This window comes from Oncorhynchus masou, chromosome 29, assembly GCF_036934945.1.
Source record: "Oncorhynchus masou masou isolate Uvic2021 chromosome 29, UVic_Omas_1.1, whole genome shotgun sequence".
Classification (NCBI taxonomy): Eukaryota; Metazoa; Chordata; class Actinopteri; order Salmoniformes; family Salmonidae; genus Oncorhynchus; species Oncorhynchus masou.
The window spans coordinates 82,575,571-82,602,360 of NC_088240.1; the positions used below are offsets into that span (position 1 = coordinate 82,575,571).

The following is a 26,790-nucleotide window of genomic DNA, read 5'->3' on the forward strand; positions in this document are numbered from 1 at the left end:
CCCTCTTTCCACTGGGATTCTCTGCCTCTAACCCTATTACAGGGGCTGAGTCACTGGCTTACTGGGGCTCTCTCATGCCGTCCCTGGAAGGGGTGCGTCACTTGAGTGGGTTGATTCACTGATGTGGTCATCCTGTCTGGGTTGGCGCCCCCCCATGGGTTGTGCCGTGGCGGAGATTTTTGTGGGCTATACTCGGCCTTGTCTCAGGATGGTAAGTTGGTGATTGAAGATATCCCTCTAGCGGTGTGGGGGCTGTGCTTTGGCAAAGTGGGTGGGGTCATATCCTTCCTGTTTGGCCCTGTCCGGGGGTGTCCTCGGATGGGGCCACAGTGTCTCCTGACCCATCCTGTTTCAGCCTCCAGTATTTATGCTGCAGTAGTTTATGTGTCGGGGGGCTAGGGTCAGTTTGTTATATCTGGAGTACTTCTCCTGTCCTATTCGGTGTCCTGTGTGAATCTAAGTGTGCGTTCTCTAATTCTCTCCTTCTCTCTTTCTTTCTCTCTCTCGGAGGACCTGAGCCCTAGGACCATGCCCCAGGACTACCTGACCTGATGAATCCTTGCTGTCCCCAGTCCACCTGACCATGCTGCTGCTCCAGTTTCAACTGTTCTGCCTTATTATTATTCGACCATGCTGGTCATTTATGAACATTTGAACATCTTGGCCATGTTCTGTTATAATCTCCACCCGGCACAACCAGAAGAGGACTGGCCACCCCACATAGCCTGGTTCCTCTCTAGGTTTCTTCCTAGGTTTTGGCCTTTCTAGGGAGTTTTTCCAAGCCACCGTGCTTACTGAAGAATCTGTTTTCATTATGGGGAACAATGAAAGGTCCGCAAAGTGGATTACAGGTTGAGTTTATTTTATGTTAAAGGGACAGTGCACGTTTATCGCAGTTGTGTGTGTCTAATGGCAGGGTCTTCCTGTAAAGCATTTTGGGGAGACAATTTGGAGAAATACTGAATGATATGAGGATTCTGTGTTATGCACTATAGCCCGTTACCATATATGTGATTGAATATTATCTGCTGTTGGCTTGTGTGAATGTATGTATGTGTTATGCAACATAGCTGACTTGAAACATTGTTTCAATTATTACTTATTTATTATTTAATTATTTACCCCCTCATAGCCTGGTTCCTCTCTAGATTTCTTCCTAGGTTTTTGCCTTTCTAGGGAGTTTTTCCTAGCCACCGTGCTTCTACACCTGCATTGCTTGCTGTTTGGGGTGTTAGGCTGGGGCTATATAAATAGATTTCATTTTATAGAGGACTGAGGGTCTTCCAAATATTGAAAGTGTGTAAATAGTTACCCATGTTATTTTGTAAATGTGTGTGTATATATATATTTTTTTTTCATATTTTGTTTGAAATGTTTGGACAAAGATTACAGGTAATTTATTAGATATTTTGTAGTCATGTTGGAACCGTGTTTTTCTGGATCAAACGCTCCAAATAAATGGACATTTTGGAGATATAACGACGGAATTAATCCAACAAAAGGACAATTTGTCATGTTTATGGGACATATTGGAGTGCCAACAGAAGAAGCTCTTCAAAGGTAAGGCATGAATTATATCATTATTTCTGAGTTTTGTGTAGCGCCTGGAGGGATGAAATTTGATTGTCTGTGTTTGTTTGATGGGGTGCTGTCCTCAGATAATAGCATGGGTTTTTTTTCACCGTAAAACACTTTTGGAAATCTGACACGATGGCTGGATTAACAAGAAGTAAAGCTTTAATTTGGTGTATTGCACTTGTGAATGTATGAAAGTTAAATATTTCTAATTTCATTTGAATTTGGGCTCTGCCATTTCACCGGATGTTGTCAAATCGATCCCGTTAATCGGATTTGATCCCTAAGAAGTTTAATTCAATTGTGCAGGCACCTATCAGTGTTGTTTGGTTAGCAGTGTTTCTGTAGCACATGAGATGGAGTTTGCAAAATAAATGGCCACTGGATTGATGCAAATAATCATGATATCATTCTGACAGGTAGGCATGCTTTCTCATGTTCTATTGGTTCTTTCAACTTACTTTCATTGTCTAGCAGCCAAAGGAATGATCCTAATCAATTATTGCATCTTTAAATCCCACCACTTTCTAACAGATATTCCCACCTCTGTCCATGAAACAGCTCATGTGTGGTGCACATTTTAGAAAGGTGTTAGCCCCAAATTGCATTTTGTATTATTCACACAGTCGTGTGTACATTGTTGCGCGTAAAATGTGAATAAATAATATTTTATCAATATTTGAAGCTAAACAGTCCAATCTGTTCCATCAGCCCTATTAATTGATAAGGTGGATACCTCCACTACACTGCTTTGACAGGTATCAGTGGAGATTAAGAAGTGAATATATGCAATGCCCACTGAAAAATAAGTGAGTATACAGCCTATACCTGTGTGTGCCATTCACTACACCACTGCCACTTGCAAATGTTTTCTGGTTCATATACTGTCTGGTTCATATACTATATAAGTAGACCAAACCCAGCGGCTGGCCTTGGTGTATATGGGAGAACCACCCCTTAAAAAGGCAGTGCAGTCAAACATGTAATTTACACTATGAGGTCGAAATAACATTATAATAATGTCATTTTTGTGTCACCATGTTCAGGTGGGATGATGTTTTTGTCCCAGATCAGGACATCACAATCTGATCTGATTATTCTGATGAGTATGTATCCTACTACTGTTTGATAGCCTTGCGGAGGGAATAGCTGCACTGTTTGTATTCGGTCATGTTACCAGACACCTTGCCCTGATTAAAAGCAGTGGTTCGCGCTTTCAGTTTCACGCGAATGCTGCCATCAATCCACGGTTTCTGGTTAGGGAATGTTTTAATCGTTGCTATGGGAACGACATCTTCAACGCACGTTCTAATGAACTCGCACACCGAATCAGCGTATTCGTCAATGTTGTTATCTGACGCAATACGAAACATGTCCCAGTCCACGTGATGGAAGCAGTCTTGGAGTGTGGAGTCAGCTTGGTCGGACCAGCGTTGGACAGACCTCAGCGTGGGAGCTTCTTGTTTAAGTTTCTGTCTGTAGGCAGGGATCAGCAAAATGGAGTCGTGGTCAGCTTTTCCGAAAGGGGGGTGGGGCAGGGCCTTATATGCGTCGCGGAAGTTAGAGTAACAGTGATCCAAGGTTTTTCCACCCCTGGTTGCGCAATCGATATGCTGATAAAATTTAGGGAGTCTTGTTTTCAGATTAGCCTTGTTAAAATCCCCAGCTACAATGAATGCAAATAATAATAATTTCATGAAAATAATGTCATTATATGTTTAATATCTTATTTCCCCCATCCTCCTTTTGCCATTGAAATGCTCAGTCTGGTCTTGTTGGCCCCTGTCGATATACATGTAAAAAATATTTACATACACAGCCCTGATCTGCCAATAAATTTTATCAGCATATCGATTGCGCAACCAGGGGTGGAAAAACCTTGGATCACTGTTACTCTAACTTCCGCGACGCATATAAGGCCCTGCCCCACCCCCCTTTCGGAAAAGCTGACCACGACTCCATTTTGCTGATCCCTGCCTACAGACAGAAACTTAAACAAGAAGCTCCCACGCTGAGGTCTGTCCAACGCTGGTCCGACCAAGCTGACTCCACACTCCAAGACTGCTTCCATCACGTGGACTGGGACATGTTTCGTATTGCGTCAGATAACAACATTGACGAATACGCTGATTCGGTGTGCGAGTTCATTAGAACGTGCGTTGAAGATGTCGTTCCCATAGCAACGATTAAAACATTCCCTAACCAGAAACCGTGGATTGATGGCAGCATTCGCGTGAAACTGAAAGCGCGAACCACTGCTTTTAATCAGGGCAAGGTGTCTGGTAACATGACCGAATACAAACAGTGCAGCTATTCCCTCCGCAAGGCTATCAAACAAGCTTAGCGTCAGTACAGAGACAAAGTAGAATCTCAATTCAACGGCTCAGACACAAGAGGTATGTGGCAGGGTCTACAGTCAATCACGGACTACAGGAAGAAATCCAGCCCAGTCACGGACCAGGATGTCTTGCTCCCAGGCAGACTAAATAACTTTTTTGCCCGCTTTGAGGACAATACAGTGCCACTGACATGGCCTGCAACGGAAACATGTGGTCTCTCCTTCACTGCAGCCGAGGTGAGTAAAACATTTAAACGTGTTAACCCTCGCAAGGCTGCAGGCCCAGACGGCATCCCCAGCCGCGCCCTCAGAGCATGCGCAGACCAGCTGGCTGGTGTGTTTACGGACATATTCAATCAATCCCTATACCAGTCTGCTGTTCCCACATGCTTCAAGAGGGCCACCATTGTTCCTGTTCCCAAGAAGGCTAAGGTAACTGAGCTAAATGACTACCGCCCCGTAGCACTCACTTCCGTCATCATGAAGTGCTTTGAGAGACTAGTCAAGGACCATATCACCTCCACCCTACCTGACACCCTAGACCCACTCCAATTTGCTTACCGCCAAAATAAGTCCACAGTCGATGCAATCTCAACCACACTGCACACTGCCCTAACCCATCTGGACAAGAGGAATACCTATGTGAGAATGCTGTTCATCGACTACAGCTCGGCATTCAACACCATAGTACCCTCCAAGCTCGTCATCAAGCTCGAGACCCTGGGTCTCGACCCCGCCCTGTGCAACTGGGTACTGGACTTCCTGACGGGCCGCCCCCAGGTGGTGAGGGTAGGTAACAACATCTCCTCCCCGCTGATCCTCAACACTGGGGCCCCACAAGGGTGCGTTCTGAGCCCTCTCCTGTACTCCCTGTTCACCCACGACTGCGTGGCCACGTACACCTCCAACTCAATCATCAAGTTTGCCGACGACACAACAGTGGTAGGCTTGATTACCAACAACGACGAGACGGCCTACAGGGAGGAGGTGAGGGCCCTCGGAGTGTAGTGTCAGGAAAATAACCTCACACTCAACGTCAACAAAACTAAGGAGATGATTGTGGACTTCAGGAAACAGCAGAGGGAACACCCCCCTATCCACATCGATGGAACAGTAGTGGAGAGAGTAGCAAGTTTTAAGTTCCTCGGGAAATACATATCACAGACAAACTGAATTGGTCCACTCACACAGACAGCATCGTGAAGAAGGCGCAGCAGCGCCTCTTCAACCTCAGGAGGCTGAAGAAATTTGGCTTGTCACCAAAAGCACTCACAAACTTCTACAGATGCACAATCGAGAGCATCCTGGCGGGCTACTGCTCCGCCCTCAACCGTAAGGCTCTTCAGAGGGTAGTGAGGTCTGCACAACGCATCACCGGGGGCAAACTACCTGCCCTCCAGGACACCTACACCACCCGATGTTACAGGAAGGACATAAAGATCATCAAGGACATCAACCACCCGAGCCACTGCCTGTTCACCCCGCTATCATCCAGAAGGCGAGGTCAGTACAGGTGCATCAAAGCTGGGACCGAGAGACTGAAATACAGCTTCTATCTCAAGGCCATCAGACTGTTAAACAGCCACCACTAACATTGAGTGGCTGCTGCCAACACACTGACACTGACTCAACTCCAGCCACTTTAATAATGGGAATTGATGGGAAATGATGTAAATATATCACTAGCCACTTTAAACAATGCTACCTTATATAATGTTACTTACCCTACATTATTCATCTCATATGCATACGTATATACTGTACTCTATATCATCGACTGCATCCTTATGTAATACATGTATCACTAGCCACTTTAACTATGCCACTTTGTTTACATACTCATCTCATATGTATATACTGTACTCGATACCATCTACTGTATCTTGCCTATGCTGCTCTGTACCATCACTCATTCATATATCCTTATGTACATATTATTTATCCCCTTACACTGTGTATAAGACAGTAGTTTAGGAATTGTTAGTTAGATTACTTGTTGGTTATTACTGCATTGTCGGAACTAGAAGCACAAGCATTTCGCTACACTCGCATTAACATCTGCTAACCATGTGTATGTGACAAATACAATTTGATTTGATTTATAAACACACATTGATTTAATATGGTGATTACTTAATACTATTCAAAATACAGAGAAAAATATATTTAACAAAATAAAGAAAAGACTGGGGGCTTAAGTAGCTGGTAAACGAGTGGAACATCTTCGTGTATCTATCATCTTTGACTTTAATTTATCTGCAGCCACGCCAGCGCACGTGGGGATGAATTTAGCGCGCTTGGTGACGTGCCTCGCTCCCGCTGCCAGATCACAGTGAGAGACGCGCTTAAAATCAACTACACACACAGCAGCAAAAAGCCGAGTAAACGTTAAAGTCAGTTGAGATAGACCACTGGTAATTTGCTAACTAACTGAGGCGCACATTCTATATGTCAGTAAACGGAAAGGGCTAGGCCTACTACATAAGTGAAAATCAAAGTAGCTTACGTTAGCAAACTAACAGTAGCCAAATTATGATATAATGATTGAAGTGACAAAGTTCAGGCCAAAGTTGTCTGCGTGTCTTTGTGTAGCCTAGAGATGTCAAAGGAAGAGCCCTGTCTGGGCTCCCCAATATGAATGGAGAAGAGGAGGAGGAGGAGGAAGAATCACATGAGGTGAGAGCAACAGTGATCACACACACATGTCATGTGTGCTAAACCAACTACAAACAATGGGCCATGGCAAATTAAGATAATGTGTGTGTGTGTGTCCAGGTGTTGCTGAGTGTGTTTGCCCAGCATGGGCAGTTGGGGTTGTGTTTCTATGACAGCAGAAACTTCACTCTGCACTACATGCCTGACACCTCAGACAACCACGAGCTCCAACTGTTGGCCAGAGGTATATACTAAAGTTAAACACACATACACTTACACACACTAACCAGAGGTACATTTACATTTACATTTAAGTCATTTAGCAGACGCTCTTATCCAGAGCGACTTACAAATTGGTAGTCAGTACACACACCTAAACTACTAACTGACCCAAACACATTTCTCCGTCCCTCTACCCACGGTCCCCTCTCCTCTTCCTCCCCCTGTCCTCTCCCCCTCCCTCCCGCTGGTCCCCTTCTCCCCTGTCCTCTCCCCCTCTCCCTCCCACTGTTCTCCTCTTCTCCTCTCCTTCCCCCGGTCCCCTGCCTCTGTTCCCCCTCTCACCCTCCCTCTCTCACTGGTCCAGGAGGTGAGCCCTCATGTGATCATTACCAGTGCTAAGCAGGAACGCTGCATGGTCCAGTTCATGCAGGGACTGGGTGAGGAGGAGCACCGCACAGGGAGGACTGGGGAAGGGAAAACTTTAGGCTGGCCGGGGAGGGGTGATGGTTAAGGTGGAGGGTAAAGTTTAATGCTAAAAAATCTTTATACATTTGCACTTTCTCACTTTATCTGCTTGCCCTTCTATCGCTCTCTCTCAAGCTCTCTTCTATCTCTAACTCTCTTCTTTTTCACAGTCTTCTATCCCCCTCTCTCTTTCTGACTCCCTCTCTCCTCCCTGCTTCCAGGAGCCAACAAAGACTACAGGCCTGAGGTGGTGACCTATCCCTATGTGGACTTTGGTAAGAACAGCTGCCTTGCCTGTGGTAATACACTAGGTATTGTTCTCAGTGTAACTTTTGAAAATCAATAGTCAAGTTTTCAGTTACAGATTCTCTCTCTCTCTTTACCACAGGTCTGGAGGTCAGTAAGCAGAGGCTGTTGTCTGCCCATTTTCCCTTCCTTCCTCCCGCTGTCGCAGAGAGAGAGAATCTCCTACCTCTCCTCCTGCATCTCCTTTGACTCCCCCCTCATGGTGAGTTCTCCTCCCCCCTCATGGTGTGTTCTCCTCCCCCCTCATGGTGCGTTCTCCTCCCCCCTCATGGTGAGTTCACCTCCCCCCTCATGGTGAGTTCACCTCCCCCCTCATGGTGAGTTCACCTCCCCCCTCATGGTGAGTTCACCTCCCCCCTCATGGTGAGTTCACCTCCCCCCTCATGGTGAGTTCACCTCCCCTCTCATGGTGAGTTCACCTCCCCTCTCATGGTGAGTTCACCTCCTCCTTGTTCCAGGAAAATAACCTCACACTGACATTTGAGATTCAATTGAAAATGTTGTGTGCGTGTGTGTGTTTATTTGTGTGTGTGTCCCAGCTGCGGTCAGTAGGTGTGTTGCTGAAGTGTCTGGACAGGAGGAGAGTGGGAGTGGAGCTAGAGGACAGCAGTGTGGGAGTCCCCATCTTACAGTTCCACACCTACACACTGTAAGACACACACACACACACACACAACACAACACAACACACACATGCAGAGAGATAGGTAATGTGTATATGTGTATATTGTTGTGTATATGTATTGTGGTTGAATGTTTTTTTCACATCTGAATTTCATTCCTCTTACAGGAAAGATGTAGTGTACGTGGACCAAGATACTTACAGGTCAGTCCCCCTGGAGACAAACACAAACAAACACACACACTCTGCCATGTTTGTTGTGTGTGTGTGTTCCAGCATGCTGCAGATCTCCAAGTCAGAGCTGCACCCCTCTGCGTACAAGCTGCAGTCTGGGGAGAAGGAAGGGCTCAGTCTCTATGGTAACACACATTATGGGAAGTTAATGCGCTGATGTGATGTCAGTACATTCTCACACTCGCATTATGAGAAGCGGAGATCTCTCAGTCGTGTTTCCTGTAGGGATGATGTCATGGGTGTTGGTGTCTCTGTTTCAGGGATACTGAATCACTGCAGGTGCAAGTTTGGCTCCAAACTGCTTGGTTGAGGAAAACCTGTTCTCATGGTTGAAGTGTCAGAAACCAACCACACACAGATTACATCTGAGAAACATAATCAATACCTCAGTACCTGTTTGTGGTGCGTAGTCATAATCACTATCCCTCCTTGTTCTGCTAGATGTTGGTTATTGTGAAATCCTCTCTCTCTCTCTCTCTCGCTCTCTCTCAGCCAGTGGTTTCTGAGGCCTACTTGTGACCTGGCGGTGTTGAACAGGAGACAGGAAGATGTGAGATTCTTCTCCTGTCCACGCAACTCTGACTCCCTAAACACTTTGCAGTCCTCCCTACGCAACATCAGGAACATCCCGGTAACCATGACCTGTGAACTTTACCCCTCAGCGCCATGCAGGCCTCAGTCTGCAACATCAGTGATGAGTATGAATTTTCTGTAGTAAAGAGTATTATTTCTCCTGCTGTAGACTCTCCTGCGTTCGATGTCTCTGTCTCACACCAAAGTCTCTGACTGGCAGGGTCTCTACAAGGTAGGAGTTCTACGGCCATTTATCTATATGAATAGCATGTCTGTATGTGTATTAAACGGTGCATTGTGAATAGTGTGTGTGTCTGTGTTGTAGACAGTGTATAGTGCGGTGTGTATCAGGGACACAGTGTGCTCCCTGCCTCAGTCCATCCAACCCTTCCAGGAGATCAGTGAGGGATTCTCAGATGACCTTTACTACATCGCCTCGCTCATCAGCAGAGTGGTGGGACACACAGTACACACGTCAGGTGCAGCTCCCATGTTCTGTATGTCAATGTGTTTCATTCTCATTTTATTCTGTGATTTGTGTCTTGTATAGGTGGACTTTGAGGGCAGTTTAGCAGAAAACCGTTTCACCGTCAAACCCAATGTGGACCCTGCTATAGACGAGAGTGAGTGTTCATACCATTAGGGAATGCTGAAGGTTAGCGTTATGTTAGGGTTATGTTAGTTGAAGGTTAGGGTCATCTTACTCACCTCCGTCTGCTCCCTCTGCCAGAGAAGAGGAGGATGATGGGACTGTCTGACTTCCTGACAGACGTGGCTCGCAGAGAGTTGGAGCACCTGGACACCCGCATCCCCTCCTGCTGCGTCATCTACATCCCCCTGGTCTGACATCTACTACTACTGTCTGTCTACATCCCCCTGGTCTGACATCTACTACTACTGTCTGTCTACATCCCCTTAGTCTGACATCTACTACTATTGTCTGTCTATATCCCCTTGGTCTGACATCTACTATTGTCTGTCTACATCCCCCTGATCTGACATCTACTACTACTGTCTGTCTACATCCCCTTGGTCTGACATCTACTATTACTGTCTGTCTACATCCCCCTGATCTGACATCCATCATGGGGTCACCCATCCCTGGTTGACATGCTAACAAGGATGCTAAATGCTAATCAAATACATCTAAAGTGTACCTTGCTGACTGTCAGGATCAACAGGATGCCGATGCTTTCTAAATATCCATAAAATGAGGTTAAATTGTAATCTGGATGTCCTATACTATCAACATCATTTATTTATCTCTTTCTCAGATAGGGTTCCTGCTCTCAGTCCCTCAGTTGCCCAGCATGGTGGAGAAAGAGGACTTTGAGATAGAGGGCCTTGACTTCATGGTGCGTGTATGATACATGTGTATGTTTGCTCCCACTGAGTGTGAGTTTATGATGTGTGTATGTTCTCACTTTGTGTGTTTAGTTTCTGTCTGAGGAGCGTCTGCACTACCGCAGTCAGAGAACCAAGGAGCTAGATGACCTGCTGGGAGACTTACACTGTGACACCAAAGGTCAGGCTGTCAGCCCTCCCCTCTCTTTCTCTCGCTCCTCTTCTCTCGTCTCTCTCTCTGTCCTCTCTAAAATGGGGACAAACATAATCCAGAAAAATAAATATCAGAACGAGCAATGTCAGAGACTGGAATATAAATATATATACCATGGGGTTGGTGGCACCTTAATTGGGGAGAACGGGCTCATGTTAATGAAGTGGAATGGTATCAAAAACGGCAAACAAATCAAACATGCGCCGAATGCAACAGGTGTAGACCTTACCGTGAAATGCTTAGTTACAAGCCCATAAACAACAATACAGTGAAATAAATTAGTTAAGAAAATATTTACTAAATAAACTAAAGTAAAAAATGTAATAAAAAGTAACACAATAAAATTACATAACCGTAACGAGGCTATATACAGGGGTTACCGGTACCAAGTCAATGTGCGTTGGTACCAGTGGCGATTTTAGCATGTAAATCTTGGTGGAAAAAAAAACTATTGTGGGATGCATGCCAGCAAAGCCACTACACAACACGACACTAAACAATACATTAATTGCACTATAACGGTGACAAACTGTGCCCAATAACTGTTAGGGCCTACATAAAGCTGTCCCAACAGCAGAGTCCCAACAGCAGTCCCAACATCTTGCCACTGCTACACCTGGCTGTCAGCAGAGACTTGTCTGTCAGCGAAACAGTTAATTCAGTCTCATTTACTGCCTTTAAAAAAAACATAGCTGATATGTAACCTTTATTTAACTAGGCAAGTCAGTGAAGAACAAATTCTTATTTACAATGACGGCCTACCCCTGCCAAACTTGGACGACGCTGGGCCAATTGTGCGCCGCCCTGTGGGACTCCCAATCACGGCTGGATTGGATACAGCCTGGAAATGGTTGACTTGGGGCAAGGAGTTCCCCTCAGGGAAATATTCTTTAGAAATATTTCACTTTCACACATTAACAAGTCCAATACCTCAAATGAAAGATACACATCTTGTTCATCTACCCATCATGTCAGATTTTTTAAAATGTTTTACAGCGAAAACACAACATATATTTATGTTAGCAGCCATTTTTTCCAGCCAAAGATAAAATCTTAATGCAACCGCTGTGTCAGATTTTTTTTAAACGTTACAGAAATAGCCTAACATTGCAATAATCTGAGACGGCGCTCAGACGTAACCGCCATGTTGGAGTCACCAGAAATACGAAATTACAACATAAATATTCCCTTACCTTTTGATCTTTCATCAGAATGTAGTGCAAGGAGTCCTAGTTCCACAATAAATAGTTGTTTTGTTCCATAATGTCCAATACTAGTGTCCAAGTAGCTGCATTTGCTATCACTTTCAGCTCACATGCCCAAAAACTGACTGCTGGTCCAAGATAACTTGCACGAAAACTTCCAAAAGATATATTCCAGGTCGAATAAACTGGTCAAACTAAGTAGAGAATCAATCTTCAGGATGTTATTTTCATATATATCCAATAACGTTCCAACCGGATCCTACGTTTTCATCTGGAGCCGACTGGAACAGCGGTAGCACCCACAGTGAAATGCGCCACAGGAAAGTGGCATTCTGTCGGGACACTGACTGTTTTCCCTCCCATTAGGTCAAAGTTCACAGCAAATGCTCCATTACACTTTCTACTGAATGAGGACATCTAGTGGAAGGAGTAGGAAGTGCTTCCAGATCCATATCTTGTTGGGAAAGGAGGGGGCTATGACATCAAAGTTGCCCCAACTTTCAGAATTGCACTTCTTGTTTGGAAGATTGCTTGCCCTATGAGTTCTGTTATACTCACAGACATAATTCAAACAGTTTTAGAAACTTCAGAGTGTTTTCTATCCAATAGTAATACTAATATGCATATATTAGCAATCTAGGACAGAGTTTGATGCAGTTCACTATGGGCACGCAATTCATCCAAAGTGAAAATAGTGCCCCCTATCCTCAACAAGTTTTAAACAAATGTGGTTTCTATGGAAAATTGAGATGTACAAACTATGGCATAAGGGGATGACAAGCGAATAACAGGCAATCCGTAATTTTGATTAAGACATTCATGAGCAAGCTAGGACGGACATAGTCAATATACAGTGGGGCAAAAAAGTATTTAGTCAGCCACCAATTGTGCAAGTTCTCCCACTTAAAAAGATGAGAGAGGCCTGTAATTTTCATCATAGGTACACTTCAACAGACAAAATTAGAAAGAAAAATCCAGAAAATCACATTGTATGATTTTTTATGAATTTATTTGCAAATTATGGTGGAAAATAAGTATTTGGTCAATAACAAAAGTTCATCTCAATACTTTGTCATTGCCAACAAAGGATATATAACAGAGGTCAAACATTTTCTGTAAGTCTTCACAAGGTTTTCACACACTGTTGCTGGTATTTTGGCCCATTCCTCCATGCAGATCTCTTCCAGAGCAGTGATGTTTTGGGGCTGTTGCTGGGCAACACGGACTTTCAACTCCCTCCAAAGATTTTCTATGGGGTTGAGATCTGGAGACTGGCTAGGCCACTCCAGGACCTTGAAATGCTTCTTACGAAGCCACTCCTTCGTTGCCCGGGCGGTGTGTTTGGGATCATTGTCATGCTGAAAGACCCAGCCACGTTTCATCTTCAATGCCCTTGCTGATGGAAGGAGGTTTTCACTCAAAATCTCATGATGCATGGCCCCATTCATTCTTTCCTTTACACGGAGCAGTCGTCCTGGTCCCTTTGCGGAAAAACAGCCCCAAAGCATGATGTTTCCACCCCCATGCTTCACAGTAGGTATGGTGTTCTTTGGATGCAACTCAGCATTCTTTGTCCTCCAAACACGCCGAGTTGAGTTTACAAAAAGTTCTATTTTGGTTTCATCTGACCATATTACATTCTCCCAATCTTCTTCTGGATCATCCAAATGCTCTCTAGCAAACTTCAGACGGGCCTGCACATGTACTGGCTTAGCAGGAGGACACGTCTGGCACTGCAGGATTTGAGTCCCTGGCGGCGTAGTATGTTACTGATGGTAGGCTTTGTTACTTTGGTCCCAGCTCTCTACAGGTCATTCACTAGGTCCCCCCGTGTGGTTCTGGGATTTTTGCTCACCGTTCTTGTGATCATTTTGACCCCACGGGGTGAGATCTTGCGTGGAGCCCCAGATTGAGTTGAGATTATCAGTGGTCTTGTATGTCTTCCATTTCCTAATAATTGCTCCCACAGTTGATTTCTTCAAACCAAGCTGCTTACCTATTGCAGATTCAGTCTTCCCAGCCTGGTGCAGGTCTACAATTTTGTTTCTGGTGTCCTTTGACAGCTCTTTGGTCTTGGCCATAGTGGAGTTTGGAGTGTGACTGTTTGAGGTTGTGGACAGGTGTCTTTTATACTGATAACAAGTTCAAACAGGTGCCATTAATACAGGTAACGAGTGGAGGACAGTGGAGCCTATAAAATGATGAAAACACGAACAGTATACAAAAACAATAAACGTGAAAAACCTAAACAGCCTATCGGGTGCAAACAAACACAGAGACAGGAACAATCACCCACGAAACACTCAAAGAACATGGCTGCCTAAATATGGTTCCCAATCAGAGACAACAATAAACACCTGCCTCTGATTGAGAACCACTTCAGGCAACCATAGACTTTTCTAGATAACTCCACTATACCACAATCCCAATACCTACAAAAAAAAACAAGACAAAACACACCACATAATTAACCCATGTCACACCCTGGCCTGACCAAAATAATAAAGAAAACACAAAATACTAAGACCAGGGCATGACAACAATGTGATTTTCTGGATTTTTTTTCTAATTTTGTTTGTCATAGTTGAAGTGTACCTATGATGAAATTACAGGCCTCTCATCTTTATAAGTGGGAGAACTTGCACAATTGGTGGCTGACTAAATAATTTTTTGCCCCACTGTAACTATTTGTTCAGCACTTTTGAAATGTTCTGAATTTTGTTGCTGTACATGGGCCGTTCTTAGTGTTCTCCCTGTACACCAAGTCAAAACTTATGATAAAAAAAGAGGGCATATAAGCAGACAATGAAAGGTCTTACAATATTCAATGATTACATTTCTAAAAAAACTGGTTATAGTCTACATGTGCACCACCAAGTCAGAACAAAATTAAGAAGTGAAAATAGACCATATTATTTGGGTGAGGCACATGGGCTACTAACAGCTTACTACACAACACACACTTCGTATTACTTTCTTAGCTACAGTATACATATCTCCCTGCCATATTACATAATTTATGCAGCAGCATACAAGACATTTTTGGACTCACCTTGTTGTGCTGAGCTCACTTGAACAGGAAGGTGGCGCGGCGTTCCTTTGTGGGCAAATTTTGTCATCAGTCTGGCATTCTCTAGATTTATTGTGCTTTCAAGACAACTGGGACTATAGGAAAAGGAGGGCCGGTGAGGCCCCTATTAACATCGCGGGGCTGAAGTGGAGCGGGTCGAGAGTTTCAAGTTCCTTGGCGTCCACATCCCCAACAAACTATCATGGTCCAAACTCACCAAGACAGTTGTGAAGAGGGCACGACAACACCTTTTCCCCCTCAGGAGAATGAAAAGATTTGGCATGGGTCCCCAGATCCTCAAAAAGCTCTACAACTGCATCCTGACTGTTTGCATCACGGCCTGGTATAGCAACTGCTCGGCATCTGACTCTAAGGCTCTACAAAGGGTAGTGCGTACGGCCTAGTACATCACTGGATGTCAGGAAAGGAAAGCAAAGGCTAGCTTTTTCAAGCAGAAATTTGCCATCTATCCATGGAAAACAAGAGCACCACCTCCAGCTGCCCACTGCACTGAGGCTAGGTAACACTGTCACCACCGTTAAATCCATGATAATCGAAAATTACAATAAGCATTTCCCTATGGCTGGTCATGCCTTCTTCCTGGCTACTCCAACCCCGGCCAACAGCTCTGCCTCCCCAGCTTCTCCTTAATTCAAAACCAGATAGCAGATGTTCTGAAAGAGCTGCAAAACCTGGACCCGTACAAATCAGCTGGGCAAGACAATCTGGACCCTCTCTTTCTAAAACTATCCGCCGCCATTGTTGCAACCCCTATTACCAGCCTGTTCAACCTTTCGTATTGTCCGAGATCCCTAAAGATTGGAAAGCTGCAACGGTTACCCCCCTTCAAAGGGGGTGACACTCTAGACCCAAACTGCTATAGACCTATGTCTATCCTGCCTCTCAAGTCTTCGAAAGCCAAGTTAATAAACAGATCACTGACCATTTAGAATCCCACCGTACCTTCTCCGCTGTGCAATCTGGTTTCCAAGCCGGTCACCAGTGCACCTCAGCCACGCTCAAGGTACTAAATGATATCATAACCGCCATCGATAAAATACAGTACTGTGCAGCCATCTTCATCGACCTGGCCAAGGCTTTCGACTCTGTCAATCACCGTATTCTTATCGCCAGACTCAATAGCCTTGGTTTCTCTAATGACTGCCTCACCTGGTTCACCAACTACTTTGCAGACAGAGTTAAGTGTGTCAAATATATTTCTATTTCCCAAATTAACTCAAAGAATATCAGAATATCGATTTTACAACAGCCGCTAATTAACCAGTTGCCTCTACCAGTCTCATTCTGAACATCGTATAGCCCGTGAATCTGCACGGACCCGGGTCTCACCAATGAGTTCGTACCACACCAATCTTAGTTGAATATTTATTTACTAAAAAGCTAAAATGATTAAAAAAGATACACATAGCCAAAACACATTTATAGGCTATTGATTAGAACTTAAAATAACGAGACAACACATAATGGTGCGTGTTACCCACAATGGGGATTTCAAAAGAGAGAGAAAAAAGAAAGTACACGAGAAATATACATTTGGGTGAATTTTTCAGCTATGCTATTCTAACCCTAGCCTTGCCCCAAACTGCCGCTCTTATGGGTCAGAATATAATGATGTAATTACGTGGGGATGATCTCCGAGGATTCTCTGCGTAAACTGTTCAGACTGCTCGATGACGCACTACTCTGCGCACCTTTCTCATCGTCCTCCCGATGTCAGTGTCCTTTTGGCTTAGGAGTCTGTTCCCTCACCCATTGCTCTGGAAGGGGTCTTCTGAGGACAGACAGCTCTGTAGCTCAGAGCTCACAGCATAGGAATTAAACCCTTTAGATACCACGATTCGATGGGAGATGGAGGCTAGGTGGTTCGACTTGAATTCACCCGCTTAGACACAGCTACTCATCCATAGCTTGGGTAGAAAAGGATTTCTTTGTCTTCAAACTTGCGTTGCATTCTGGGTTCATTGCAGCTTGGGTCACGTAGTCTCCCTGTAAATTCTATACTCACAGGTTTTATACCCTTGGGTCAGAAGTGGGCGTAACCTCCTTTAGGGCAATTCTCTGGGCGTACCAAATTAATGAGGCACGGTCTAGATTTGATTCAAATCCAATTTTAGAGAACTAACTTAACATTTCATCTTTCCCAAAACATTCTCTTTGATTTGGATATTTTCCATACAATGTATAAACATCAAACATTACTAGGAAAACTCTTCATGTTACAATGTTTGCGTAATAACGTAATCTATTAACAACCTTTAATAACAAAACAAAAATGACATTTTCATATTCCATCTATCGTCATGACCACCATTGTGGCTGACGGAAACAATTGTTCCAAAGTCCCTTTATTTCATGTTTAATGTTCTGAGGCTGGTTCTCCATAGTAACAGGACAAAGGAAGTCTGTGGCCTGAGATTTACCAGGGGTGTGAGGGGTCATAAAACCCCCCACATCTTCAGACCCCGAGATCTCTCCTCCTCTGTTGGAGTTGAGAGATGATCTGTAGGGTTGTGGTCTGCTGTAACCTGACCTGATCAGGACAGTCATGACAACTCCTTCCGTGGCCTCCAACTGCTCTTAAACGCTAGTAAAACCAAATGCCTGCTTTTCAACCGTTCGCTGCCCGCACCCGCCCGCCCGACTAGCATCACCACCCTGGACAGTTCTGACCTAGAATATGTGGACAACTATAAATACCTAGGTGTCTGGCTAGACTGTAAACTCTCCTTCCAGACTCATATCAAACATCTCCAATCCAAAAGCAAATCTAGAATCGGCTTTCTATTTCGTAACAAAGCCTCCTTCACTCACGCCGCCAAACTTACCCTAGTAAAACAGACTATCCTACCGATCCTCGACTTCGGCGATGTCATCTACAAAATAGCTTCCAATACTCTACTCAGCAAACTGAATGCAGTTTATCACAGTGCCATCCGTTTTGTTACCAAATCACCTTATACCACCCACCACCGCGACCTGTATGCTCTAGTCGGCTGGCCCTCGCTACATATTCGTCGCTAGTCCCACTGGCTCCAGGTCATCTATAAGTCTATGCTAGGTAAAGCTCTGCCTTATCTCAGCTCACTGGTCACGATAACAACACCCACCATAGCACACGTTTCAGCAGGTATATCTCACTGATCATCCCCAAAGCCAACACCTTATTTGGCCGCCTTTCCTTCCAATTCTCTGCTACCAGTGACTGGAACGAATTGCAAAAATCGCTGAAGCTGCTATCTGAGCAGCTAACTGATCGCTGCAGCTGTACATAGTCCATCTGTAAATAGCCCACCTAATCTACTTACCTCATCCCCATACTGTTTTTATTTACGTTTCTGCTATTTTGCACCCCAGTATCTCTACTTGCATCATCTGCTCATTTATCACTCCGGTGTTAATCTGCTAAATTGTAATTCTTCGCTACTATGGCCTATTTATTGCCTACCTCATGCCTTTTTGTACACACTGTATATAGACTTTCTTTTTTCCACTGTGTCATTGACTTGTTTATTGTGTTATTGACTTTTTTATTGTTTATTCCATGTGTAACTCTGTGTTGTCTGTGCCACACTGCTTTGCTTTATCTTGGCCAGGTCGCAGTTGTAAATGATAACTTGTTCTCAAGTAGCCTACCTAGTTAAATAAAGGTGAGATAAAAATAAAACTGGGGCCAATCTTCGTGACATCTAGGACCTGTATACTAGGCGGTGTCAGAGGAAGGCCCAAAAGATTGTTAAAACCTGTTGGGGCTAGGGGGGCACAAGGAGTTCCCTGAAGGGAACACGCCCTCCCATTCAGCTGATAAAAATATTCTTTAGAAATATTTAACTTTCACACATTAACAAGTCCAATACAGCAAATGAAAGATAAACATCTTGTTAATCTACCCATCGTGTCCGATTTTTAAAATGTTTTACTGTCGAAAACACAACATATATTTATGTTAGATGACCACCAAATTCAAAAACACACAGAGCGGTATTTCAGTCACAAAAGCATAAATATAGACAAAATGAATCACTAACCTTTGATTATCTCCAGCAGATGACACTCATAGGACATCATGTTATACATTTATTTGTGTGTTTTGTTCAATAATGTGCATATATATATATATATATATATATATATATATATATATATATATATATATATATATATATATATATATGAAAAAATCTCAGTTTACATTGGCATGTTACGTGCAGAAATGTTTTGATTCCAAAACATCCGGTGATTTTACAAAAATACTCACAATAAACATTGATAAAAGATGCAAGTGTTATTCACAGAATTAAAGATAAATGTATCCTCTATGCAACCGCTGTGTCAGATTTAAAAAAAAAACTTTACAGAAAAATAATAATCTGAGAACGGCGCTCAGAACCCAAAGAAATAGCCGCCATTTTGGCGTCAACAGAAGCTACAAAAAACACTATAAATATTCACTTACCTTTGAATATCCTCATCAGAAGGCAGTTCCAGGAATCCCAGTTCAACAACAAATGACTGATTTGTTCCAAAAAGCCCATAATTTAGCCAATTGTTGTTAGCTTGTTCGGCCCAGCATTCAATCCTCAAAAAGCACAAGCAATTCCTCCAGACAAAAACTCAGAAAGTTCCGTTACAGGTCGTAGAAACAAGTCAAATGATTTATGTAATCCATATTTAGGACGTTTAAACATTAATCAGCAATAAGGTTCCAACCGGAGAATTTCATTGTCTGACGAAACGCATAGGAATGGTCGGACACTCTCTCGTGACCGAGCGTAATGAGACCGAGGCTTTCTACCAGACCACCCACACAAAGAGCTATTATGAGCCCCTTCTTCATAGTAGAATCATACAACCAGAATCTAAAGACAGTGACATCTTGTGGAAGCCCTAGGAAGTGCATGCTCATCCATATCGAACATGGACATCCAATGGCACTGTTTTCTATATTGAGTTCTCACTTCCTGTTTGGATTTCTTCTCAGGTTTTTGTCTGCCATATGAGTTCTGTTTTACTCACAGATATAGTTCAAACAGTTTTAGAAACTTCAGTGTTTTCTAACCACCAGTAATAATACTATGCATATATTCCCATCTGGGAAAGAGTAGGAGGCCGTTTACTCTGGGCACGCTTTTCATCCAAAAGTGAAACTACTACCCCCTAGCCTCAACAGGATTTATTAAAGACTCCAGTCCCACCCAAGTCATTGACTGATCTCTCTGCTAACGCACGGCAAGTGGTACTGGCGCCAAGTCTAGGACCGAAAAGCTCCTTAACAGCTTCTACCCCCAAGCCATAAGACTGATATTATTAACAATTAATCAAATAACCACCTGGACTATTTACACTGACCCCCACCCCCTCCCCCCTTTGGTTTTACACGGCTGCTACTCGCTGTTTATTATCTATGCATAGTCACTTTACAAATTACCTTGACGAACCTGTATTCCCGTACGTTAACTCCATACTGGTACCCCCTGTATATAGCCTCATTATTGTTATGTAATTTTCTTGTAATTGTTTTTTTTTACTTTAGTTTATTTAAGAAATATTTTCTTAACACTATTTCTTGAACTGCATTGTTGGTTAAGGGCTTGTTGTTTTCGGTGTATGTGACAAATACAATTTGATTTGATCCAATATGATTACGTGGTACCAGTCTTGGACGGCATCAAACCAGGATGAGAAGCTAGTAATGCTAGCTAGCTATGCTAACTGATACTGCAGTGCGTGCGCTTTCTCATCCTACAGTTACAAATAACATCAACTCTTTTCAAAATATTAAGTAGCTGTCTGCCTTTTAAATCCATCTTCCGTTGATTAGATATCAGCCTATTGCAGCCTATTGGCACTTTGATGACTTAATATTGGCCAACAACAAGCTACACACACCATCTCCACTCTTCTGAAAAGCAAGACCAGCAGCATAAATTATACAATTTCTGTCTTGTCTCTCTGCAGCAGCAGTCACTTTCAGATTGTCCCTTCCGGACAAGCCAGTTAAAATTACACATACCCAAGACCTGTGACAATCATATGAGATCCGACCCAGACCCTTGAAGTTATTTACAATTCAGGATCCGGACCCGCTCGGATCGGGTTTTCGGATACAGGTGGACCCGTGAAGATCTCTAGCATATAACTGAAGAAACCCTTTTGGGAAAAAAAAGTAGACCATACTCTCTGCATGTCTGAATCTCTCTCTCTCTCTCTTAGACATGGAGACTGCGGTTATGACACAGCTGCAGACCACAGTCCTGGAGAGAAGCGCCTGTCTGTACAAGGTGTGCGTCATTATGTGGTATCTCTGTGTGCACACTTACCTTTTTTTGTGTGTGTGTGTGTGTAGGTTCTGGATCTGAGTGCTGAGCTGGACTGTCTGATGGCACTGAGCCATGCCTCCCAGGAATACGGATACACTACCCCCACTCTGGCCAACCACCACAGGATAACACTAAGACAGGCCAGGTACGCACACACAGACCCCATTCCAGCTGGCTAGACGCCTGTATGAACCCCTAGGGTATCCAGGGAGGAGATTAGAGAGGCAGATAAGGGTTGTTGTTGCTCAGATCTCTCTTTCTCTCACTCAGACACCCTCTGGAGTTGTGTTCTCCTATGTTTGTGTCTAACTCCTTCCAGAGTTCTGAGACTCGGGGACGGGTCAAGATCATCACCGGGCCCAACTCATCTGGCAAGAGCATCTACCTCAAACAGGCAAGGACACACACTCACTTACACGCACGCACACACACACACACACACACACACGCGCGCGCACAGAAAGTGTCAAAGACAGATACAGTTCTTGAGTTGTTTCAGGATAGATTGTTTTCTCTTCCTTCTGATTGGCTGGGTCAGGTGGGTCTGATTGTGTTCATGGCTCTGATTGGTTCTGACGTGCCAGCGAAGGAGGCAGAGATTGGTCTGGTTGATGGAATCTTCACACGCATGAAGAGCAGAGAATCTGTGTCTAGGACTCAGCACCTTCATGATAGACCTCAACCAGGTACACACACACACTACACACTACGCCAGTGGTGGGAAAAAGTACCAAATTGTCATACTTGAGTAAAAGTAAAGATACCTTAATAGAAAATGACCAATAAAAGTGAAAGTCAGAGAGAGAGAGAGAGAGAATTAGAGGGAGCATACTTAAATTCACACAGGACACCAGATAAGACAGGAAAATTACACCAGATATAACAGACTGACCCTAGCCCCCCGGCACATAGACAATTCCGAGGCCGTCATTGAAAATAAGAATTTGTTCTTAACTGACTTGCCTAGTTTAAAAAAATTGCAGTATAGATTCTGGAGGTTAAGACAGGGGGGCCACTGTGGCCCCGTCAAATGATAGCCCCGGTCAGGGTCAACCAGGCAGGATATAAATACTACTTGAGTAAAATGCTAAAACTATTTGGTTTTAAATGTACTTAAGTATTAAAATGACATGTAATTGCTAAAATATACTTAAAGATCAAGATGCACTATTCATAAATCGCTCTGCCATTTCCTGGTTGCAAAAATCCAAATAGTTTGCCAAAATTCAGTTTGTGACAAAACAAGCAGTCATTGTGACAATCATTGTATCATCTAAACCGCTGTGAAATATATTTTCCGTAACCAAAACTATTGTATATTCAGCTTTTTGAAGCTGGTGTACAAAACCAAAAGTAAAAGACGCAAAAACAAACTTCAGAACGCGAAGCATAGAAATAGCCCACATAGAACAGATCTATTGCTTCTCAGACTTGCTTTCATAGGAATGAAAGATCTATAACTCACAATTCTATGTGAATTTGGTCAGGTCAACCAAAAAAATTACATTATGTATCAAAAGTAAAAGTATAAATCATGGGGGCCTCCCGGGTGGTGCAGTGGTTAAGTGCCACCAGAGACTCTGGGTTCGCGCCCAGGCTCTGTCGTAACCGGCCACGACCGGGGGGTCCGTGGGACAACGCACAATTTGGCCTAGCACTAACCAAGGTTGCCAGGTGCACGGTGTTTCCTCTGACACATTGGTGCAGCTGGCTTCCGAGTTGGATGCGCACTGTGTTAAGAAGCAGTGCGGCTTGGTTGGGTTGTGTATCGGAGGATGCATGACTTTCAACCTTCGTCGCTCCCGAGACCGTACGGGAGTTGTAGCGATGAGACAAGTTAGTAGCTACTAAACAAATGGATACCACAAAATTGGGGAGAAAAAGGGGTATATTTCATTTCAAATTCCTTATATTAAGCAAACCAGGTGGCACAATTATTATTTTTTATTTTTTAATATTGATAGCCAGAGGCACACTCCAACATTCAGACATCATTTACAAACAAAGCATGTGTGTTTAGTGAATCCGCCAGATCAGAGGCCTTATGTAAGCAGGGAAATTATCTTGATAAGTGTGTGAATTTGACTATTTTCCTGTCTTGCTAAGAATTTAAAATGTAACAAGTACTTTTGGGTGTCTGGGAAAATGTATGGGAGTAAAAAGTACAAAAGTACATATATTTTCAAAAATATAAATAGTAAAGTACAGATACCCTCCAAAAAACTACTTAAGTAGTACTTTAAAGTATTTTTACTTCAATACTTTACACCACTGCACTACAGACACGCATGCATTTACCTAATTCTCAGTGTGTCATACACGTATGTGTGTGTGTGTGTGTGTATGTCTGTGCTACAGATGGCTCATGCTCTGAACCACAGCAGCGGTCACTCACTGGTCCTGATTGATGAGTTTGGGAAAGGAACTAACACGGTGAGAGAGAGGGAAAGAGGGATGAAACACGTGAGACATGAAAGGAGGGATGGAGGAGAAAGGTCTCTCTTACACTGCCCATTTATTTGCCTTTCTTTGGGTCTTTCTATGTTTCAGTGTTTCAATGTGGGTCCAAGTAAACTGTTTCTCACCAGGTGGATGGGCTTTCCCTTCTAGCGGCATCTATCACTCATTGGCTGAAAAGAGTTCCAGCCGAGGTTCCTCACGTTCTATTGGCCACTAACTTCCACACTCTGCTACAGCTGGGTCTCCTACCTTCCTCAGGCCTGCTGTCACTACTGGTACTGTGTGTGTGTGTGTGTGTGTGTGTGTGTGTGTGTGTGTGTGTGTGTGTGTGTGTGTGTGTGTGTGTGTGTGTGTGTGTGTGTGTGTGTGTGTGGTATCTGTCCCTTTCAGTATGTAAGGCTGGGATTTGTTGGGGAAAAACCCTTTAAAAAGTGTATTGTCTGCCCTAAGCATGCCTTGGACTGAATTCCAGCCTTGAAATGTGTTCTGTGTGCGTAGACTCTGGAGACAGCGGTGGATGGGGATGAATTGGTGTTTCTGTACCAGCTGAAGGAGGGGATCTGTCGCTCCAGCTACGCAGCCAACATCGCTACACTGGCAGGCCTTCCCCCCAGCCTCGTACAGAGAGGAGTGGAGGTACGCTACACCACACACACACACAAGCACAGCTGTGGGAAGTAGGGGTGCTGCAGCACTCCCTGAAAAATCTGAAGATTTTATTTTATTTATAGAGAGTGTGTTCGGAAAGTATTCAGACCTTGACTTTTTCCACGTGTTGTTACATTACAGCCTTAAATACACACAATACCCCATAATGACAAAGCGAAAACAGCTTTTTCTAAACATTTTTGCACATTTATTACAAATAAAAAACATACCTTATTTACATAAGTATTCAGATGCTTTTGCTATGAGATTTGAAATTGAGCTCGGGCACATCCTGTTTCCATTTGTTGAAAAGAAAAATGCAATTGCAACCTCTTTGCAACAAGGAATTGAGACCAAAAGCTCAAGAGAAGTTAAGTGTTTAATACCAAGGATACAGTCAGCTGAGTGCATACATTTAGAAAGTTCACAAAACATCTTATACTCTTCCCTCCTTTTGGTCACCACCCTCTTGTTGGTGTCACCTCCCCAGCTATACATTTTATAACCCCAATGAGTTTCCCTCCTTTCCACTGTGGAATGTCCATGGTCCTCTCTTTATTTAGCTAGATGTCAGAATCACACCACGTCCATCTTCATTGTCCTGGGCCTGACCCTGCTATTTGATCCTAGGCAATTTCCTCTTATCTATTTAGGTCAACCTTTCTAAATTAGCATCCACACAGTTTCATGGCCTAAACTTCATTAATACTCACAGTAATCAATCACTAAACAGGATACAAACAAACTACAAACAATTTATTTTTTATTTATTATTTCTCCACAAAAGTAGTGCACTCCATATTTAATAGTTTTGTATTAGCGGACTGATATAGCATCTGTAATGCAGCCGAAAAATAGTTTTCCAGCACCAACCCTCAATTGTTTTTTTTGTTTTTGTTTTTTCTCTACCAAAAATGTATATATAACACTCCCAAACTACTTCCTGTGTCTATGCACACAAGTACAATAAGGCATCACATTTTTTTCAACAGAAATGCAAACTAAGAGTAAGTTATGTTTGTGTAGGTATCTGAACTGTACAGAACAGGAAAGACCATTAAACGCATCGACCGACAATCTACAGAGGAGCAGGCAAACAAGTAAGTCACACAATCACAGTGAACACACACACAAAGTCAAATCAAATGTTCTTGGCCGAATACAACAGGTGTAGACAGTGTAAGGCTTACTGACAAGCCCATTCCCAACAGTGCAGAGTTAGAATAAAGCAAATATTTCCTCAATAAAAAGGAAATAGTAACACAATAACGAGGCTAAATACGAGGAGTACCTGTACCGGGTCAATGTGAGACCACCAGATTTTACATTTAAATAAGTTGAGATAAAAGAATGCATGTAAATGTGAACATGAATGAATGCCTCCACTTCAGTTTACGCTTAACGTTTTTTCTTGCACTGTAACCAATGATTTATGAATCGATGTCCTCATTGTGGTTTTACACGTTATTAGAATAGTTATGAAATAAATGCACATTGTTATATTTGGTAACACTTGCTTATTTTCCCTCGACAACAACCCCATTTGATGCATTGAACGGATGTGGGTGGATCAATGTCTACATAAGGTTGCTAATTATAAACATTCACAAATACTCTGAGGAAGGCCTTGAAGTCGATACGTAAAGTTACTAAAGAGCAGTGATACTATCAAGATCAGTGTGCGGGTCTCTTATTTTTCTCATCTTATTCAGCTGTTACCATTCACCTGCAACAAAGATGGCTCAGATGAACATTTAAATAAGTTATTCTGCCTGCAATACATACGCACAATCACCCACAGGTGTTTTCTTTGTGTGTGTCCCTGTCAGGTGTGTTTGTGTGGTGAAGAAGTTTCTGTGTGTGGACCTTGAGGACCAGAGTGTGGATCTGCAGTGCTACATGAAGGAGGAGCTGCTTCCCTCTGGAGGAGACCTGCTCTAACAGCAACGCTACTGTTGTCTGTCTAACAGCAACGCTACTGTTGTCTGTCTAACAGCAACGCTACTGTTGTCTGTCTAACAGCAACGCTACTGTTGTCTGTCTAACAGCAACGCTACTGTTGTCTGTCTAACAGCAACGCTACTGTTGTCTGTCTAACAGCAACGCTACTGTTGTCTGTCTAACAGCAACGCTACTGTTGTCTGTCTAACAGCAACGCTACTGTTGTCTGTCTAACAGCAACGCTACTGTATACCAGTACTGCTGTTGTCTATCTAACAGCAACGCTACTGTTGTCTGTCTAACAGCAACGCTACTGTATACCAGTACTGCTGTTGTCTGTCTAACAGCAACGCTACTGTTGTCTGTCTAACAGCAACGCTACTGTTGTCTGTCTAACAGCAACGCTACTGTTGTCTGTCTAACAGCAACGCTACTGTTGTCTGTCTAACAGCAACGCTACTGTTGTCTGTCTAACAGCGACACTACTGTTGTCTGTCTAACAGCAACACTACTGTATACCAGTATGACCTCAGCTTCACTGACTGTAGGAGGAAGTTGCCCCAAGATGCTGATGGTTTTA

At 43.4% G+C, this 26,790-nt stretch overlaps 1 pseudogene; it reads left to right on the top strand.

Moving 5' to 3' along the window:
* The first annotated feature begins 2,613 nt into the window (after positions 1–2,613).
* On the top strand, positions 2,614–26,268 carry LOC135519784 (mutS protein homolog 5-like; annotated as a pseudogene).
* Positions 26,269–26,790: the final 522 nt, after the last annotated feature.